Genomic DNA, 19,673 nt, shown 5'->3' with positions numbered 1-19,673 from the left:
AGCTGACGTGCCCCTCCCCAACGTGGACCATCAGGAAATGCTGAATCCAAGCAAACTTGCTCAAGTGAATGCATTACACCTCCTTCCCTTACTAGACCCAAATAATTAAGCCACTAATATCCATTAGAAAAGCAGTTCTTTGTTTTTCGGCCAGGCAAGTTGTTTTCAAAGGCAAAGGTACACCAGAAATTGTGCCTCAGGCTCTGCCCACAAAACATTGTGTGGCTCCGTGTGTCCAGGGAAGTTAGCAGCTTAGTTCTGGGGACTGCAGATGTAGCCACAACCAGTCCTGAAAGATCTATAGAACCAGGATAAGAGGCGCCTGAGAAACATGGGCATGAATCCGCCTTCACCAACCTGCGAACCTCACAAATGATAAGCCATTTGCAGAATTACCTTCCATTTGAACAGCTCTATGGACAGTGTAGAATAGGGAAGAAGATATTGGTTGGAGAGCTTCTCCATCTTGGGAAAAGTAAAAGGAAACTGCTGGTTGTCTAGTGGCCTGTGAGGATGACTTTGACTTGTGCTTGCTGCATGGTTTAAAATACGAGACAAAGATGGGCTGAGACCATCGAGTATCACCACTTACAAACAGGTGGAACTAAGAAGTGCAGCGGACATAAAGTCAAACATCGAGAAATGACACCTGCTCAAAAAGCTGATGAAGTCGTTTTGCTGATATGTTGCAGTCTTAGTCTCTCATGGAATATTAGGCTTTGGTGAAAATGGCTCAACCTGCTTTCTTTCTGTTGGGGGAGTGACATTGTGGACCTGTTACCCTGAGTTCCACTCCAATACTGAAGTGATCCCTGTGGCAGTAGTGGGAATGGTGTGACGCTTTGCACTCAGGAGAGCAGGGAGCAGGTGCAGGCAGCTCAGGGCTTCCGTAGGGAGAGCTGCATCTCTGAAAGTGAAGCTGCTTCCTCTATGTGCATTGCTCTTTAACTGTGTTTTCATGCACATCAGTGGTTGCCAAACATGACCTGGGAAATGTTAGGCTAATCAATAAATACATTAGGGGCCTTTATTTTTTTTCCCAATCAGGTTCTTCTTCATATTATTGAAAGAAATCTCTGGGGCCATTTTCTCCAACCTCCAAAACTTGAGGTAGATCTCTTAGCATTTTATCAACTATAAAAGCAGTACAGGTTCTTTGCATGAAGTTCAAAAATTTTAAAACAAAGTACAAAGAGAAAACCACCTTGCAGTGAGGGGTGAACCAGCATGAGTCATGGAACAATGGACACAAGTACTGACATGGAGACTTGAATTCTTACAATACTATGGACAGATCTGTTCCAAAGGAAAGCATAAAGAAAACATTATTTATTCAGAAAAATATAACTTAGCAAAACTAATTCAGTACGAAATGGAATCAGTGAATGAAATATAGCCACTAAGGAAATTCAATCAATAAAAACACACTAACTTTGAAGCATTTTAAGCTGACTTCTTTTACCTTCTTTCAAGCACCAGACAATATCAGTATTTTGCAGACTTCTCTAGTGCATATGAAAATACAGAATACTCCCCAGCTGGCCAGCGCCACGGCTCACTAGGCTAATCCTCTGCCTGTGGCGCCAGCACCCCGGGTTCTAGTCCCGGTCAGGGCGCCGGATTCTGTCCCAGTTGCTCCTCTTTCAGTTCAGCTCTCTGCTGTGGCCCGGGAGTGCATGGAGGATGGCCCAAGTGCTTGGGCCCTGCACCTGCATGGGAGACCAGGAGAAGCACCTGGCTCCTGGCTTTGGATCAGCGCAGCGCGCTGGCCGTAGAGACCACTTGGGGGATGAACCAACAGAAGGAAGACCTTTCTCTCTGTCTCTTTCTCTCACTGTCTAACTCTGCCTGTCAAAAAATAAAAATAATAAAAAAATTAAAAAAAATACTCCCCAATTCATGTTAAACAGTTTTAAAAACTTACATTGTAGATTATAACCCATACAGAAAAAAGTGCATGCGGCCCAACTGTAGGGGTGGCCGAGTCACTGGAATTCAGAGGCTGTGTGGCTCCCACTCGGGGCCACAGGCCCACACCCCCGCTGTCCTCTCCTGGTTGTGGCCTGCACCCCCGCTGTCCTCTCCCGGTCATGGCCCACACTCCTTCCCCTGAGGGCGACCACCATCCCAACTGTGGGGACACCCATGCTCACTTTTCTTCACCCTCCCACAATCCTCATTTGTTTGCTTGCTTTTTTTTTTTTTTAAAGATTTATTTATTTATTTGAAAGTCAGAGTTATACAGAGAGAAGAGAGGCAGAGAGAGAGAGAGAGAGAGAGAGAGAGAGAGAGAGGTCTTCCATCCGATGGTTCACTCCCCATGTGGCTGCAACGGCCGGAGCTGCGCCGATCTGAAGCCAGGAGCCAGGAGCTTCTTCCAGGTCTCCCACGGGGGTGCAGGGGCCCAAGGACTTGGGCCATCTTCTACTGCTATCCCAGGCCATTGTAGAGAGCTGGATCAAAAGAGGAGCGTCCAGGACTAGAACTGGCGCCTATATGGGATGCAGGTGCTTCAGGCCAGGGTGTTAACCCGCTGCGCCACACCGCCGGCCCATCATTTGCTTTCCTAAATGTGTTAGTTTTGTCTGTGAAATTCAGTTTAAAGAAATGAACTGAATGGAGGTCTTGGGTGATGCACTAAAATTGACATAAAAATGAATAAGAGTTAGAAGAAAGTTACCAGATTGTATATGCGGGGATATGATTTTCTATATCAACCTCCCAAACTAACATATTGGCAAATTTTACAATAAGAAAGTTTGCAAAGCTTCTGGATAAAATGTCTATGCATAAGATCAATTTAACTCCTTTTAAAAACCAACAATCAGAAAAGTTAATGAAACACTGTATTATTTATAATTGCCAAAAAACCTACCCCCCAAAAAATCATGTAATGGTACTTGGTAATAAATTTAAACAAAGTTATGTAAAACCTTTATAGATAAAACTTAAAACTTTCTCAAAAGACACGAACAAAAATGTAAATAAATGAATAGCATTACCATTTTCATAGACGGAAAGACTTTATATGATGATATCAGTCCTGACTAAATTAGTCCTCAAGTTCAATACCAATGCAATCTAACTGCAAACAGAGTTTCACCTACTAAGCTTTTAACAACAGGGAAAACTACAGGACTAAGAATAGAGAAGATAATTCTGAAGAAGCTGTGGGAACCACTTTCAAGACTTCTTTTGTAGTTGTAGTAACTTAGTGTGAAATTAGCTCAAGAGTAAAGCCCTGAGCAAACAGAACTGAGAACCCAGAAGGAGATCATGCGTAATAGAAATAAGTTGTGGCAGGATGCCGTCATCAACCACACAGGAATGATGGGCTACTCGGCAAACAGTGCTGGGGCAGTTGGATGCCCAAATACAAAATGAGAAGATAAGACCCTTGTCCTACTCACACCACTCCATACCAGAAACACATTCCAGGTGGACTAAAGACATAATCGACACTTTGAATTTGAGATGAAGATATTGGAGAATATATAATCTCAGGATAGGGGCAGATTTTAAATAAAAACACAAAGAACACAGACCATGATGTGGATCAAGTCAGCTATCTTAACTAAAAGCTCCATGTGTAGAACAAACCGCAGGTGGAGAGATGTTTGTAGAACATGTAGCTGATAAGCAATGGATATTAAAGCTCAAACTCCTTCAAAGGAAAAAGCTAAAGACCAGGAACTCAATAGGAAGAGGATCGAAGGTGTCGACAGAGTTGCAGAGGAACTGTGGCTGGGCACCAGTTGCATGCAGATGATCAGAGAAACTCCAGCAAAAACCCAAGTCAGACATGGCTATATGCTCTTCAAGTGGCAAAATGTGCAGAAATCTGCCAATTCCAAGTGTTGGTCAGGATGTGGGACAGAGATGTATATGTTCTGCTGATGGGCGTATGATTTGGTGCAATCACTTCATAAAACAGTTTTGCATTTGCTAATAAAGTGGATTGTGCGTTATCTGTAATTAAGCAACTCTACTTTTGAGTGCAGACCAGTGGGAGCCTTGTGCCTGGGAGCAAAGGAGAGATGTATAATGTTTATAAAGACACTGTTTGCAGCAGCAAGAAATGGGAAATATCCTGTCTGTCCACAGGAAAGTGCATAAATAAATTGTGAGAAGTGCTCCTCAGGTGTTAATACAGGAAAGTGAATGTATGCATAAATGTGGATAAATCTAACACCATGATTTTACGACCCCCAGAAGCAATTCTCAATGTTTTTGTGGAAATGTGTGTTGGTAGCTGATCGGAACAGCGCGGTGCGCCGGCCGCAGCGCGCTACCGCGGCGGCCATTAGAGGGTGAACCAACGGCAAAGGAAGACCTTTCTCTCTGTCTCTCTCTCTCTCACTGTCCACTCTGCCTGTCAAAAATAAAAAAAAAAAAATATAAATGGGGATGACAGACACCAATTCAGGTGAGTAGGGAGGAGACAAGGAAGCAGAGAAATTGGACTGAGAATAGTCTTTAGGGAGTGATTTGGTCAATCTGACAACTGTGAAGGAACTGAGAAGGCTGGAAAACTTGAAATATCTCAGATAGGGCTGAAAACCATTGCTGATGTGGGCAGTCATCTTCATTAGATCTCAACATCTAGGTAGTCTGCTTAATAAGGGCTTTTTTTTTTTTCATGCACAGATGAAATAGGGATCTTATGGTTGTATTTGAGCATACATAAAAAGTTTGGGTTTATTTGCATTTTAGAAACCAACATATTTAAGTAAACCCAAATATGTGATGTGTAAATATACATACACTATAATCTCACTTACTACATTAATTGACAATTCTCAAGAAGATTATTTAAAAAAAGGAGTAAATGCAGGTAGAGGTGGCTACCGCTGGGCTTCATCCGACTCCACCTTGCGGGCTCTTTCCCTGTGCAGATCTTAGCCATGTCCTTACGCCCAATGCAGCGGCACTGGGGGTCAGCACTTCATCATTGCAGATTTTGGGAGAACACAGACTTTCAGTATAGACACCAAGTAAAGCAGTTACTGCTCTCAAGTCACTCTGGGTCAGTTGTTGTGCATCAATTTTCACAGGTGTTTAGGGAATGGAAAAGTCAGGTGGGTGTGTTCTCAGTGCCACCCCACACTCAACTTCCTACTGCTCTGTTGTGATAACGGCACACCAAGGACAGCAGCATCCACATTGGGCTCTCAAAATGAAGAGAGTCTGAAAAAAAGAATGGAAATTTTAGAAAACATGTACTCTAACTCTACTGTCCCAACTGCTGGATGAGAGGAGGTGCTGAATGGTGGAGGTAGACAGGACACTCAGGGTTCTTGTTCTCCTGGGACCCTGGCACCCACAGCATGTGGCTCCCAATAAGCACTCCCCAAAAATCTAATCTACTTAATGAACAAATGAATGAAATCTGTTACTGGTTTGCCCAGTAACCCAATTTGTTTAATGGCTTTTTTATTTCTGAACACACCCCTGTCTGTTTCACTAGGCTTGGCAAATTCCTCCGCACTCTTCGACTTTATGTGGTTAGAGCAGACAATTGCTATTTAATATCTGAAAAGCAAATAGATGTCTTGGGTAGCAGGGGAAGTCCGGAGGGCCCTCAGTTATAGCCTTATCTTCCTGTCTTATCCTTTGACTTGTCCTTTTGTTTCTACCCATTAAGTTCTCAGTGTGAATCAGAACCTGGAACAAATAAATAAAATGACATCTCTAGTAAGCAGGTGCTTTGAGGACAATAAAAACATGTTTTTGATACAGGACTTGCCTTGTAAGTTGGGTCACATATTTTAGTAATAGTCGTGGGGCAGGAGAAGGATCAATATCCTTCATTGTGGCCGCCAGGACCCACATGATGGAGGGCCATGTAGAAGAGGGGTGGTTCTACTGGGAACAGGCTTGGAGAGAAGCCAAGTAGGAGCTGGGTCTGAGAAGGACCTGGCCAGCTGGGACTCTGATGAAAAGGTACTAATTAAAGAGCTTTAGATCCCTAGGAAATGGTCTTTGCCCCGCCGCCTTCACACTTCGGCTGTGTCTGTTGGATATTTGAAACAAAGTCACCTTAAAAATGTCAGTCTCTTAGAGAAACTGGACTTTGTGCACAGGCCCGAGTAGGAGGGTGGAGTGGAAAGTCAACACTTTGAAGTTGGACCCATCCAGACACATTCCACACCGCGATGGTTACTGGAATGTGCTGTGGGGGCACGGTCGTCATTTCTCTGATCTCTGGTTTGTGACTCCTCCCCGCAGTAGTGCACAGTTACAGCAGAGGCAATGTGGGGAAGGCACCTGTCCCAAGCCCGCCCCTGGGAGGTTTCTGTTCTCCACTCATTCCTTACCTTTTCCTGGTGGAATCTCGGAAGTCCGAAGGGAAGTGAGGCCAGAAAAGCAGCGTAAAGGGGGGAGTGAAGGTGTCTGGAGAGAGGCTGCCCGCCGGGGTCCGGCTGGCAGCTTCACCTTCCCATGAGGTCAGTGTCTCTGCGTCTGTGTTACAACTGTGCGAGTGTACCTTTTAGCCTTTGTTTTTAAGTTGTCCCAGTTCTATCACAACGGGAGTAAGCCACTGTGTTTTGATCATGTGCTCTGGACTTCCAGTTCTGGCTCTGTGTGCACCATGGAGGTGACCAGACAGTTTGCTTGTGCCTTTGGGGTGCAGGAAGGAAGGGGGATGCTTGCCCACCCCAGGCTCCAGGGAGGAGGAGGAGCTGACCCTGCTGTGATGCCACCAGCCGTAGAACTGCCTCCGCAAGCTGAGCTCTGCAGGCGGTACTGACCGTTTCAGAGGTGTATTTTCATGAGACTGCATGTCTTAAAATATATTTCATAACTGCTATTTATATGGTAGTGTTTAGAGTGGTCTGCCTGTCCTAATTTGGTGTAGGACTCTTGTTTCTTTTTAGGAGACAAGATAAAAAAAAATGAAGATATGGAGAAGTTGTAAGGATAGCTCTGTGTGTGTGTGTGTGTGTGTATAAGAGATGGGAGGGTGCTTAACAGAAAATGCATTGAACCTTTGGAGAAGAGAATATATAAATGTTTTCAGAGGAAAGGTGGCACAGTACAATGGGAAAGGTTATTTGGTCTCCATAAATATTTTCTTCCTAAGTTTTTGGAAATGTTTTATTAATTATTATTTTTAAGATAGCTGCTATTTTGAGGTTTTGATATAGTAATTTAAACAGACCAGAAGGAAGAAAAAACTGTGATAGAGATCAGAGAATTTGAAAAATTTAGAAAGTGTTTATTTTGAGAGAAATCAGCAGTAGTCTTTCAAATCTGGTTTTCATTTATTTATAATTGGCCTTCAGAGTGGATCACACTATTTTAATGGCTAACAGCATTGATTTTGACATCTGGTATCTTAGTTTCTGTTTTGGGTCCTGCTGGTCATTAGTTGAGTCACTTTGTATAGGTGATTTAATTCTCTGAGTCTCACTTTTGTAATTAAAATGGAATAAAAATTTAAGGAATTAAATTAAATTTAAGGAATTAAACTAACAAAGGAATATTTGACTTTAGAATCCTCCAAAAACAATACACATTTTTATTAGCTGCAGAGAATTTGACTAACCTTGTTCTTGGTTGTATCAAGTTTGCCCTGGGTCCATGGGAGGGGCCCTCCTGGTAACACTTATCATGGGGCTACGGTCTGTAACGCAAGTTGCATTCTCTCATGGTATGTTGATTTGGTCATGTTGTATCTGTCATGTTGCACTGTGTCATGGCATGTTGGACCATGCCATGTTGTTTTGATTTGGTCATGTTGTATCTGTCATGTTGCACTGTGTCATTGGCATGTTGGATCATGCCATGTTGTTTTGATTTGTGTCGTGTTGTATAGTGTCACATGTGTTCTCTGTCATAGCATGTTGCGTTTTGTCACGATGTGTTGTATTCTGTCAGACTGTGTTTTTTTAAAGATTTATTTTTATTTATTTGAAAGAGTTATAGAAAGAGATAGAGACAGAAAGAGAGAGAAGTCTTCCATTTGCTGGTTCACTCCCCAAATGGCTGCAGTAGCCGGAGCTGAGCTATCCGAAGCCAGGATCCAGGAGCTTCTTCCGGGTCTTCCATGTAGGTGCAGGGGCCCAAGGACCCGGGCCATCCTCAGCCACTTTCTCAGGCACATTAGCAGGGTGCTGGATCAAAAGTGGAGCAGCTGGGACTCAAATTGGCACCCACATGGGATGAAAGTGCCGCAGGCTGAGACTACTATGCCACAGCACCGGCCCCTACGTTGTGTTTTATTCTGTCATGGCATGTTGTGTTTTGTCATCGTGTGGTATATTATATCATGCTGTGCTGTGTTCTGCCAGGGCCTGTTGTATTGCATCATGTGTGATGTTATGTCATGACATGACCTGTGGAATTCTGTTGTGGTGCTCTGTCATGCTGTGCTGTGTTCTGGATGGGATGTTGTATGGCATCTGGCCTTGTGTCGTGATGCGTTGTTTTCTCTGATGGTGGGCTGTATTCTGTCATAGTGTGTTGTATTTTGAGATTTTTTTCAACCTTCATCACCTGCCTGATCCCTATTGCCTTTTCCTGTAGATTGCCATTCTTGTTGATACTCAGACACGGTCGTATGTGAAATATGGCGCTTCTTAAGTCTTCAATTTACCTAACTGTAAATCTCATTCTAATTCCTGCTCCTTTGTTCTCCTCCCAGTTATTGGTGACCTGTCCCTATTGCTCATGTATGGTGTGCTAGTCTATTTTAACTACAGTACCACAGTCCACAGCGTGCATTTCCCACACTGCTTCTTACTCATTTCCCTAGAGGTAGAACACCAATTGTTCCTTGCTGCATGAAAAACATCTCAAAAGTCTGTGCCTTCAGACAACTCACTTGCTCATAACTTGTTAGGACAAGAGTTCAAGAGCTGAGCAGTTTTGGTCTGGCCTAGGGTACCTCCTGTGGCTGCAGACATCTGGTAGCCTTATTACTTATACCTTGTGGCAGGCTCCACTCAACCTGGCTTCACATTGCCAGCATCTACCACGGTGGCCTGGGCTCCTTTCTAAATCTGTGTAGAAGAACCTTTCAAGTCTCTGCTTGGATCACATCTGATCGCCAGAGCAATTCAGGTGACCAGTCTGAGGGCGCATGAGGATGTGAACAACAGAACAGCCAGGAGCCATGGGTCATTGGGGTCCACTGCTGTAATGACCTAGCAAAGACGCTGGGGTGATCTGTAAGGTCTGGCTACCCACATAGTTGGGTGTCCTTCTACGTGGGCCTTACAGATCTGTTTGAGTTCTTTTTATTTTGTAATATAATTAGGAGAGTGGGGTTGCTTGTACATGTATGTATTGCACCATTTCTCATTCTGGGGTGGCAGTACTGGTTTGGTTTCTGTCTGTTGTATGAAAGGTTTCTACCTTCCTTCTTTCTCACTAGTATCTGAATTGTCTGTCTTACTAGACATTTACCATTTGGCTGGTTCTAACAACACACTGATTATTTCAAATGAAGTTGAGTTACTCTTCATACACTCCTAAGCCGGTTCGGCTCCTCTCTGAATTCCGTGTCCATAGGGTCGCCCATCTATGATGTTCACTCTTGATTATTGATTTGCAGGAGTTCTCTGTGGATTTTAGGCTTGTTTTACAGTCTCTCATCTGTTAGCTTTTTCCACCCTGGTTTTGATTTGTGCTTTTTAGGAAGTTTTACCTTTTTTTAGCTAGGCTATAAAAATTATTCTGGTACATTTGCCTCTATTAGCCTTTTAGTTTTCAACTTTGCAAATTAGTCTTTAATTTGTGTGTGGTAAAAAACAGAAACAGAGAAATTTTTTACCTCAAAGAGTGTTTCATGTTTTCCTGTCAATAATTGCTTTAAAAAGTCCCTTATCAATTTCCTGTATAAAATCACAGGCAGATTTGCAAGCTCCCTTCCATTTCCTGGGAAAATTTGTTCAATCTTGTACCAACACAGTTCTGACTTTGTTACATGAATTTCTGGTGTGTTTTACTATCTGGTGGAAAGAGACTTCTCTGTATGAAGTTTTTAAAAAACTATTTGGGGACCTTTATTATTTTTTGTTTATTATAATATGAATTTTAGAAATTCTTCAAAAATCTTTTAGCATTGAAAGGGGATTATATTGAATTTATAGGGTATTTTGTAGCAAGCAAACATTCCACAAGCCCATAATAAGAAAAGAAAAATGGTAATTGTAAGAAAACATAAGAGAAATTGAAACACTAATTAAATCCATTACCCCTAAATTCCTTGCTTTGTGGATCAATTTTAATGGACTTCCAAACACAGGTTAACCTATTCAGCTGCACCATGAATCAATTTTGTCATTGGATATGTTAACAAACATTCATCCATTTTTCCTCAGTTATCAAATTTGTAATATAAAATTGTTCATGATGTTCTTGTAATATATTATACAGATAGTGTTTCTTCTCCCTGAAGCTATATTTTATTTATTTCTATCTTCTCTTTTCAGAACACATTAATTTGGTAGGGGCTTTTCTACATTTTTAAGTAAATATGTCTTGATTTGGATAATCCTTTTTGTTGTTTTCTGTTCTTTCTGTCATTGATTTTGCCCTTGCATTTTTGATCCTCCCACTTACATTTATTTTAGTTAAATGATCATTTCAAAGCTTTCTCTTTTCTTCTATTGTTAAAGCAGTACACAGTCAATGGATCAGGATTTGGCTCCATTGCCAAGAATTTTTTGCCCAACCCAAGGTCATTTTAGTCTAGAATGTTTATTGTTTGTGCTCTTACATTTGGTCCCCTGAGCCATTTTGAGAGTAGTGTATGGTAAGGGTCTGGGCTCCTTTTTCGGCATACTGCTATCTAATTATCCCAGCACCAATTGTTTTAAAAGACTGTCTCCTTTGTCAAAATTAAACCAACCATTATATAAGGGTTTATTTCTGGACTCAGCCCTATTCCATTGATTTATATGCCTATCCTGTGCCAATGCCACAGTCTTGATTAATGTAGTTTTATGGTGAGGTCTGAAATCAGAAAGTGTAAGTTCTCCTACATTATTCTTTGTCAAGATTGTTTGGGCTATTTTAGGTCCTTTGCTTTTCCATGTAAATTTTAGGATCAGCTTGTATATTTCTACAAAATACATACTGGGATTGCAACAGTGATTGATGTAAATTTATAGATCAATTTGGAGAAAATTGCCATTTTGAATGTATTCAATCTTTCAACACTAGAACATGGAATTCTACTTTTTAAAAAGATTTATTTATTTATTTGAAAGTCGGAGTTACATAGAGAGAGAAGCAGAGGCAGAGAGAGAGAGAGGTCTTCCATCTGCTGGTTTACTCCCCAATTGGCCGCTACGGCTGGAGCTTTGCCGATCCAAAACCAGGAGCCAGGAGCTTCTTCTGGGTCTTCCACCCAAATGCAGGGGTCCAAGGACTTGAGCCATCTTCTGTTGCTTTCCCAGGCCATAGGAAAGAGCTGGATTGGAAGTGGAGCAGTTGGGACTTGAACTGGCATCCATATGGGATGCTGGCACTGCAGGTGGCAGCTTTTACCCACTATGCCACAGCACCAGTCCCTTCATTCTACTTTAATTTAATTTAATTTAATTTTCATTCTACTTTAATTTCTGTCAGCACTGTTTTGTAGTTTTTAGTATTCAAAACAATTCTTACACGTACTTTGTTAAACTTATTCCTACTTGATTTTTTAATGCTATTGTGAATGGAATATTTTTCTAGAATTCATTTTCACATAATTGCTTTTTGTGTATGATTTTGTGTTTTGTTACTGTAATAAACTCACTTATTCTAGTAATTTTTGAAAGTATGTGTGTATTTGCATGTATGTGTGAGAGATTTCTATGGGATTTTCTACATGCAAGATCATAGAGATTTTACTTCTTTTTTTTTTTTTTTTTTTTTTTTTGACAGGCAGAGTGGACAGTGAGAGAGAGAGACAGAGAGAAAGGTCTTCCTTTTGCCGTTGGTTCACCCTCCAATGGCCGCCGCGGTAGGTGCGCTGTGGCCGGCGCACTGCGCTGATCCAAAGCCAGGAGCCAGGTGCTTCTCCTGGTCTCCCATGGGGTGCAGGGCCCAAGCACTTGGGCCATCCTCCACTGCACTCCCGGGCCACAGCAGAGAGCTGGCCTGGAAGAGGGGCATCCGGGACAGGACCGGTGCCTCGACCAGGACTAGAACCCGGTGTGCCGGCGCCGCAAGGCAGAGGATTAGCCTAGTGAGCTGCAGCGCTGGCGAGATTTTACTTCTTTATCTCCCAAAAAGATGACTTTAATTTTTCTTTCTGCTTCTTTTTGCCCATCAGCTTTCCTCTTTATCTTCTCCACCTCCTCCTCACCCTTCTTCTTCCATTCTCCCTCCTCTTTTTCCTCCTTCTTTTCATGTTTCCCTGGTCTTACTGCATTGCAGAACCATTCAGTTCCTGTAAGTTCCTGATGCTGTCCCCAAATTTGTGAGACATTTAGTCTGCACCAGTTAGTCTGTTGTTAGCTGTTGGTTTTTCACAGATGCTGCTTATCTGCCTGAGGACATTCCCTTCTATTCCGACTTTGTTGTTTTTGTCACGAGGAAACTTTGGATCTCCTTAAGTGCTTTCCTGGATCTATTATGATGAGTACGTATTTTCTGTCCTTTGTTTTAATAAAATGATTTATCATAGTAATTGATTTTCAGATATTAAACCAACCTTGCATTTTTAGGAAATATCACTCAATCAAAATGTATAACCCTTTTTATATGTCTCTGACTTTAGTTTGTTAATATGTTATCTAGGATTTTTATGTCTATGTCTATATTTTGTGTCTGTGTTTATGTTTAGGTTTTAAATATCTATGTTATGAGGTTGATCTGCAGTTTTCTTGTCTTGGGATGCCTGAATTCAAATATAAAGTTAATGGTGATGGTAGTATACTAATGACATTCAATGATTTGAGAAGTCCCTATCTTATGAGATTGTGAAGGACTGCCATTGTCCTGTAATTATTTAATACAGTTCACCAGTGAAGTCATCTGGGGCTTGACTTTTCTTTGTGCTAAGATTTTTGTTGTTGGGGCTGGCGCCATGGCTCACTTGGTTAATCCTCCACCTGTGGTGCCGGCATCCCATATGGGTGCTGGTTCTAGTCCCAGTTGCTCCTCTTCCAGGCCAGCTCTCTGCTGTGGCTCCGGGAAGGAGTGGAGGATGGCCCAAGTGCTTGGGCCCCTGCACCCGCATGGGAGACAAGGAGGAGGTGCCTGGCTCCTGGCTTCTGATCGGCACAGCTCCAGCTGTTGCGGCCATTAGGGAGAACCATCAGAAGGAAGACCTTTCTCTCACTGTCTATAACTCTACCTGTCAAAATAAAAAAAAAAAAAAGATTTTTTTGTTAATTTAAATTCTTTTCTTGCTATAGCTCTATTAAATTTTCTTTCTTCTTGGAAAAGATTTGGTAGTTTTTGTTTCTGGAATTTGTCCAATTTGTCTAATTTACCTCATTTTTTAGCATATCGTGATTTGTAACATTCCCTTATAATCCTTTCAATTTCTCTATGCTTGTTAGTGATGTTCCTCTTTCACTTTTAAAATTATTTATTTGGAGATAGGGAGGGGAAGAGGAAGGAAGATTGAGAGAAAGAGAGAGAGAGAGAGAGAGAGAGAGAGAGAGAAACTCTCCCATATGCCTGTAACAGCCATGTGTGGGCCAGGCCAAGGCAATTCAGGTCTCCCACATGGGTGGCAGGGACTCAAGTCCTTGAGCCATTATTTGCTGTCTCCCAGAGGTGCGTTAGCAGGAAGCTGATCAGAAGTGAAGCATGATGTGAACCCAGGGGCGTCAACATGGGATGTAGGAATCCCAGGCAGCACCTTAACTGCCGCACCAAATGCTCACCACCTGCTTTCATCTCTAATTTTGCTAATTTCTGTTGTTTCTGTTTTTCCCCCGAGCTGGCGAAAAGTTGGTTGCTTATTTATTATTAGTTTCATTGATAGTTCTCCTATGGTATTTCCGTTTTCTGTCTCATTTACATCTTCTCTAATTCACTGCCTTGTTTATATAGTTTTCTTTCCTTCTCCTAGTTCCTTAAGAAACTCCCAAGGAAATAACTGTTTATTTGTGAACTTTTTATTTCTCTGCTGCAGGTGTAAGTAAATTCCCACTGCTTCTTTACCTCCATCCTATAAAGTGGATACTTTTAAAACTTTTATTCATTTCATAATGTGTTATAATCTCCCTGATGATTTATTCTTGGACCCATTTAGAAAAGTGTTGTTTAATTTCAATCAAATGTGTATTTTGTGGATATTCTCTCTGTTGTTGGAGGTTATTTGTATCCAATGTTGATATCATTGTAGATAAAGTCTTTGAACTTTATTATCCCATATCTAACTGTGAATCTTCTTTCTTCCTTACCAATGTTGTCACCCCACGGATGTTTTCGACCTGATATCCTGCACTTTAAAAATAAAAAACCAGGACACTATCAGAAATTACTTTTTCTATCATTTCTTTCCATTGATTTTTCTTTTCCTTTTATATTTCTATTGTTAGTACGTACACATGTACTCTGTTCCACATTTTTGCATTTTCTTTTATATTTTCTATAGCTTTTAGTGAGTTCCTCTATCTGACTGTTCAGCACTCAAGTTTTCTCTTTCCATTTTATTAATTTAATCTACAAAGTGTTTTTTTATACTCAATGCTTTCTCTTATTATTCAATCACCTATTCTTGATTTATGTCACTGATATCTTCTCTTATCTCTTTGTCAATCTGTGTGCTCATTTCTAGTTTCCAGGCTGCTTGTCATTTATCTCTGCACCTGCAGGTGTTTCTCCCTTGGCCACAGAAGCCTGGTGTTCAGTGTGGGAGCAGGAGGGGCGGGGCAGAGCCCTGTACCTGTGCTTGTCACCAGTCGTCACCGCAGCTGCAGCCTCTATGGCCCCAGGGCTGTAATCCTGTCCCAAGGCTGTTGCAGAAAGGGGACTGGTTTTCCTACAGCAGAAGTGCTTTTCCTCACGGGCTGGAGGCTGGATTCCCAACATCAAGGAGTAAGTAGGGCCATGCCAACTCTGAAGGATCTGGGGAGGACCCGCCTGTCCTAGCCCCTGGTGGCTCCTGGAAACCTTTGCTCCTCTGTGGCTCACAGAAGCGTCGTGTGCCTCCAGTCTGTGGTGTCTGCCCTCTGGATCAGGGCCCAGATTTCACTCCTGTGGTCAGGACACCAGTTAGCAGGTCAGAGCCTGCATGGGTCATCAAGGGTAGTCTCTCTGCTTAGTGAAGTCCCACAAACTGGGTGAACTGAAACCACAGCCACGGGTCTTCTCACAGCCCTGGAGGTGATACCCAACAACTGTTCCTGTCACAACTCTGGAGGTGACACCCAGGTACTGTCCCTGTCACAGCTCTGGGGGTGACACCCAGGTACTCTTCCTGTCACAGCTCTGGGGGTGACACCACAGGTACTGTTCCTGTCACGGCTCTGGGGGTGACACCACAGGTACTGTTCCTGTCACAGTTCTGGGGTGACACCCAAAAACTGTTCCTGTCACAGCTCTGGAGGTGACACCCAGGTACTGTTCCTGTCACGGCTCTGGGGGTGACACCCAGGTACTGTTCCTGTCACAGCTCTGGGGGTGACACCACAGGTACTGTTCCTGTCACAACTCGAGGTGACACCACAGGTACTGTTCCTATCACAGCTCTGGAGGTGACACCTAGGTACTGTCCCTGTCACAGCTCTGGGGGTGACACCACAGGTACTGCCCCGTCACAGCTCTGGGGGTGACACCACAGGTACTGTTCCTGTCACAGTTCTGGGGGTGACACCCAGGTACTGTTCCTGTCACGGCTCTGGGGGTGACACCACAGGTACTGTTCCTGTCACAACTCGAGGTGACACCACAGGTACTGTTCCTATCACAGCTCTGGAGGTGACACCTAGGTACTGTCCCTGTCACAGCTCTGGGGGTGACACCACAGGTACTGCCCCGTCACAGCTCTGGGGGTGACACCACAGGTACTGTTCCTGTCACAGTTCTGGGGGTGACACCCAGGTACTGTTCCTGTCACGGCTCTGGGGGTGACACCACAGGTACTGTTCCTGTCACAGCTCTGGGGGTGACACCACAGGTACTGTTCCTGTCATGGTTCTGGGGCTGACACCCAGGTACTGTTCCTGTCACAGCTCTGGGGCTGACACCCAGGTACTGTTTCTGTCACAGCTCTGGGGGTGATACCCAGGTACTGTTCCTGTCACGGCTCTGGGGGTGACGCCCAGGTACTGTTCCTGTCACAGTTCTGGGGTGACACCCAGGTACTGTTCCTGTCACGGTTCTGGGGGTGACACCCAGGTACTGTTCCTGTCATGGCTCTGGGGGTGACACTCAGGTACTGTTCCTATCACAGCTCTGGGGGTGACACCAGGTACTGTTCCTGTCACAGTTCTGGGGGTGACACCCAGGTACTGTTCCTGTCATGGCTCTGGAGGTGACACCCAGGTACTGTTCTTGTCACGGTTCTGGGGGTGACACCAGGTACTGTTCCTGTCACGGCTCTCGGGGTGACACCCAGGTACTGTTCCTGTCACAGTTCTGGGGGTGATACCAGGTACTGTTCCTGTCACGGCTCTGGGGGTGACGCCCAGGTACTGTTCCTGTCACAGTTCTGGGGTGACACCCAGGTACTGTTCCTGTCACAGTTCTGGGGGTGACACCCAGGTACTGTTCCTGTCACGGCTCTGGGGGTGACGCCCAGGTACTGTTCCTGTCACAGTTCTGGGGTGACACCCAGGTACTGTTCCTGTCATGGTTCTGGGGGTGACACCCAGGTACTGTTCCTGTCATGGCTCTGGGGGTGACACTCAGGTACTGTTCCTATCACAGCTCTGGGGGTGACACCAGGTACTGTTCCTGTCACAGTTCTGGGGGTGACACCCAGGTACTGTTCCTGTCATGGCTCTGGAGGTGACACCCAGGTACTGTTCCTGTCATGGTTCTGGGGGTGACACCAGGTACTGTTCCTGTCACGGCTCTCGGGGTGACACCCAGGTACTGTTCCTGTCACAGTTCTGGGGGTGACACCCAGGTACTGTTCCTGTCACGGCTCTCAGGGTGACACCCAGGTACTGTTCCTGTCATAGCTCTGGGGGTGACAACACAGGAGCTGTTCTTCTCACAGCTCTGGAGGTGACACACAGGCTTTGGTCCTCTTAGAGTTCCGAGGCCAGAAGTCCAAAGTCTAGGTGCTGACCCAGTTGTTCCTTGTAGAGGCTCTCAGGCAGACTGCATCACAGGTCTCTCTGCTGATCCCAGTGGCTGCTGGCCATCTTGAGTGCCCTTGGGTATAGAGACATCACCCTTATCCTTGGCTTCATCTTTCCATGGTGTTCTCTCTGTATGCAGGGCTATATTTCTCCTTTTTCTGAGTACACAGTAATAGTGGCTTAGGGCTGACCTTATTCCTGTTACAACCTTGTCTTACCTTGGTTACTTCTGCACAGACCCTTTGTTTCCAAAGATAGTTGCCTTGTGAGATTCTTGGGATGAAGACTTGAGCACATCTTTTGGTGAGACAGATTTCAACTCACAAGAGCTAGCCAGCACTGGTGTTTTTCATTGGTGGGGAGCGACAAGGGCCAACCAGTGCCTGTCTAGAGGGTGTGACACTGAGACCTCCCCCCCAGTGCCTTCCCGCCCATTCATGCCCTGGCCCCCACCCACTCCCCACACCTCTCGGGTTTCCTTCTCCTCAGGAGTTTAAATAAAAATGATTAAAGTGAAAGAAAACAATTTTTTGACTTATTTATTTCATCCAAACTATCTACATCAGCAAAATAATTAATACTTTCTGGTTTACAAAGAAAACTTACAAGAATTTATGCCTTGGCCGGCGCTGCGGCTCACTAGGCTAATCTTCTGCCTTGCGGCACCGGCACCCCGGGTTCTAGTCCCGGTCGGGGCACCGGATTCTGTCCTGGTTGCTCCTCTTCCAGGTCAGCTCTCTGTTGTGGCCCGGGAGTGCAGTGGAGGATGGCCCAAGTCCTTGGGCTCTGCACCCGCATGGGAGACCAGGATAAGCACCTGGCTCCTGTCTTCAGATCAGCGTGGTGCACTGGCCACAGCGGCCACTGGAGGGTGAACCAACAACCAATGGCAAAGGAAGACCTTTCTCTCTGTCTCTCTCTCTCACTGTCCACTCTGCCTGTCCAAAAAAAAAAAAAAATGAATAATTTATGCCTTTAAGTAAAAAAAAAAAAATAAGAAATGGAAACTGAATGCTATTTCCAAGACTGCAGACTTTAAGTGTGATACCCATAGAGTTACAGGTTCTTGAGAGACTCGAAGTAACAGGCAAGGCACACAGCACCAGAGCCGGAATCTGTGAGTCCTGCAGGGTTTCTGTGCTGGAAGTGACTTTTCCAAGGGCAGCTTCATAATGTGTAGTGATGTCTGTGGTTCTTCAGCTGAAGGGACAGAGGCAGCATTTTCAACTTCTTATTTTTCTGGGATTCCTTTCACTTGCAGTTGTAGATTTTTTTGGCCATACACGGGAATTCTAATAGTTAAGACGCTGATGGGCTGCGTAGGAGACAAAATAAAATAAAATAATAAAGTAAAATAAAATAATAAAATAAGTAAAATAAACCTTGCAATATTTAAGAAAACAAAGCACAATGCAATGTGCAGTCAGAATATGTGGCATGGAGTCTTTTGCACCTGCGTGATCTTTTCTGTATTTTCTAGGTGCTAGACCTTGCTGCTCTGTGGGCTCTGTAGCACTGGACCAGAGTGAGGGACCAGCCCTTCACGCTAATTTACCATCCTGTCAGCAACTCAGAATCATCCCTGTAGAATTTTAGACACATTTTCCTCATCATCTTATTATGGAAATATTCAAGCTTACAGAAATGTTGAAAGGATTTTATAGTAAACCCCAAGACATGCTGCAGCAAAATTCTTTAATTATTTGCTAGATCTTTTTAGATTATTATTATTATTTCCCTTTATCTTTTGTAGCCATATCATAATGCCCAATTTGACAGTATTTTTAGCAACTCAAATTTAGTGAGTTTTTCTAAGCACTCAGGTTTTCAGAAACAACTGCTGTCCTTTTGCACTTATCTGATTTGGCAAATGAGAACTTCTGTACCAACGAACCTCTGGAGAGTGCAGGCTTTCAACTCTGGAAGTCAATGTGTCCTAGCAGTAGTAGAGAGCTTTCCGTGGGCTGCACGCCACTCTGGATTTGAAAGAAGCAAACCCACAAATTAACCCCATGCCACTTTTTCACCAAGCCAAAGATATCTCCACTTTTATTCCTTTATCAAACCTTGGAGACAACTGGGCCTCCAGACCTGCACCTGCCCGACTCCTGCATATCCCTGCCTTGAGCTGACACCTGCTCAGTTCCTTACACAGCATCCGTCCACGAACAGTGACACTGGAGGCTTCTAGCATCCTTGGTTTCAATACCAGACTCTACCTTCAGCAACAGAAGAAACCTGCTGGCAGCTTTGGGCGAGCAACTTATTCCTTATCACAGAGACTGCCATTGTCAGCCAAGTCCTCCCCCTCCACTTCCACTTTGGGCCATTGTCCCTTCTGACAGCTTTACCTGCTTTCCAGGCCACCTGCTCAAATCCCCCCGGAGGTTGCTTCTAGAGGGTGTGTGACAAGGGCCACCACATTCTTGGTTTCCCACAGCCTGGAGAGCAGAGTCCTCATTTCTTAGC

The sequence above is a fragment of the Lepus europaeus genome, chromosome 9, assembly GCF_033115175.1.
Source record: "Lepus europaeus isolate LE1 chromosome 9, mLepTim1.pri, whole genome shotgun sequence".
NCBI lineage: Eukaryota > Metazoa > Chordata > Mammalia > Lagomorpha > Leporidae > Lepus > Lepus europaeus.
This window is presented reverse-complemented; position numbering follows the sequence as displayed.